Source organism: Protopterus annectens, chromosome 2.part1 (assembly GCF_019279795.1).
Source record: "Protopterus annectens isolate FY-2018-M chromosome 2.part1, PAN1.0, whole genome shotgun sequence".
Lineage (NCBI taxonomy): Eukaryota > Metazoa > Chordata > Ceratodontiformes > Protopteridae > Protopterus > Protopterus annectens.
Window position 1 is genome coordinate 1941039365 of NC_056729.1, and position 2500 is coordinate 1941041864.

The window sequence follows — 2500 nt, forward strand, 5'->3', positions numbered from 1 at the left end:
TTCACCTCCAAAAAAAGGAAGCCAATCTGGTGGTCCCATGCCATAAAGAAACTGTACAACAGAAGGAGGGAACTGATATGCAATAAGGTGAAGTCCCGAGACTTGAAAAAAAAACCTTATCAGCCTCAATTAAAAGTTAAGATCCATCATCAAATACTAGAAAGTTAGCTGTGAAAACAGAAATGGAGCACATAGTAAAGACAACCACAAAGCCTCATACAGTTATGTAAAGAATCTCCATGGCAATACCAAGATTTGCTCTGAGCTACTAGACAATAGTACCTCATGGACTGTGCCAACAAATATAGCCAATATACTGACTGAGATATTGAGTGAAAACATTACCCCTCTCTCCCCCTCCAAAGGACCAATCGCAACACTAGTACACTGCCAGGCACCCAGTATTACTGCTGCACATGTTAAAACACCACTGTCCAAGGCCAAGAATACAGCTTCTATGGGACCTGACAATATCCCTGGCTATGCTCTGCATGAACTACAGAGTGACCTGGCACCTCACCTGTGTGCACTGTTCAAGCACAGCCTCACCTCAGGCTTTGTCCATGCTGAATTGTGCACTGCTATAGTCACCCCTCTCCCCAAACGAGGTGCGACTACAGACCCTGGGAAATACCGCCCTAACTCCCTGACAAGTCTGTTATGCAAAACTATGGAATGCATCATCATGCACCTAATAAACAAGGATATGGGAATCTGCAAACTCAGCATCCCACACAGTTTACTTTTATGAAGGGTATGTCATACCTGCTCAATCAACCTGGTCAAAGTCTTGCAGTCAGTCACCTGAACTGTGGATGAAGGCAAGGTGGCACATACAGCCTACATTGATCTGGCCAAAGCCTTTGATAACATTTCCCATTCAGGAATCATGCAAAAACTCACTAAGATAGGCATCAACCCCTGTATCACTAGGTAGCTTGCAAAGTGGGTCACAGATAGGACTCACAGTGTGGAAATAGCTGACTCCAAGTCAGACTGCTGAGCAGTCATAAGTGCAGTCCAACAGGTTTCTGTCCTGGATCCTCTCATGTTTGGTATCAACTTCTCTGAAGTCCATGCCAGCATAAAGGGACTCTGGTTAACAAAGTTTGCAGACAATTGCAAGTTGGTAGCTATTATTAACTAGCCAAGTGATGTTGGCATCCTTCTGAAAGACCTCACTCAAACCAATAACTGGTGTCAGAGCCATGGCCTTAAGCTCAATGTCATAAAATGTGTAGTCATTCCCTTTGGGGAAAACCCACTTCCCATGAATAACTACATCAATGGTAGTCCTCTGAACAAAGAAGGCGTTATAAGAGATCTGGGTAAACAGGTTGACAGCAATGTCTCTTGACCACCACATTGCCTCTGTGGTTATAAAGTCCTTCTATGTGGCACATCTCAGTACTAACGTATTAGCATCCAGGAAGGAAGAGGTCATTGTCCCGTGTACTCTTCTTGACACAGTGACACAGTTTGTTTCAGCATACATATTCTGATGGATGTGAGGTAAGTAAATAAAATGTATTTCCTCATTTTCTGGCAACAATCATATAATTACAGTGATTTATCAGAGAAATTATAATAATTTGTAAAGCAGACCAGAAACATGTGCAATAAACCTGGACATCCTGAAACAATCAGGCCAGTTGACAGGTATGCTCAGAACGCCTTTCTGCAATAAGTCTGGACCAAGGCTGACAAAGTGGTGGGTGGAAGCCATGAAAATGGGGATGTATCTGAAGTATTGGCATAGATAAGCTAACACAGTTGCTGTAGTAACACCCTCCTGTGTGCTCTAACATATAGTTAGTGAAACAGCACAAGTATTAGATTTAGGAAATCTGCTATTGGTAATTACACACGTATATGCAAATGTATCAGGCATTATGGAGGTGTAACAGCACTGACAAAGCGACACCAGTGTGAAAGTGCATACCCACAGCCAATATCATCACAGTCACAGTCACATATCTGTAAGTCAAGTGAACAGTAAAGTATACGGACTGTGTGAACAAATAATCATTGTTTGCCACTCACACACTAGCCCTACATATACAGTCTCAATTCTCAGTGTAGTCTGAATCCTGACCTTGGTACAGGACATGTCTCAGTCTGCCCCTAGAAACACATACAGCCAATAGATCAGCAGAAACTGGAGCAGCATGCACAGTCAGATAAAGAAGGAGCCATAACACTTACATCCACCCCCCTCCATAAACAGCCCAAATAACATGTACACATGGCATGTGTACACATTCATGACAGTCTGTTAACAATGGCCAGACATACACAGGTCTCACACATGTAAAGTTCACCTCAGACTGTACAGGCTCATGACTCATATCTATGCCCTCTTCCCCAACATGTCTGTGGGTGTACTACATTACTGGAATTGTAACAGGAATGAAGTCAAGAAATAATGATAATAAATATGTCTGCACCTCATTGACATGTGAACAAAGACTGACATCATTTGGGGACAGAGGCACAAACA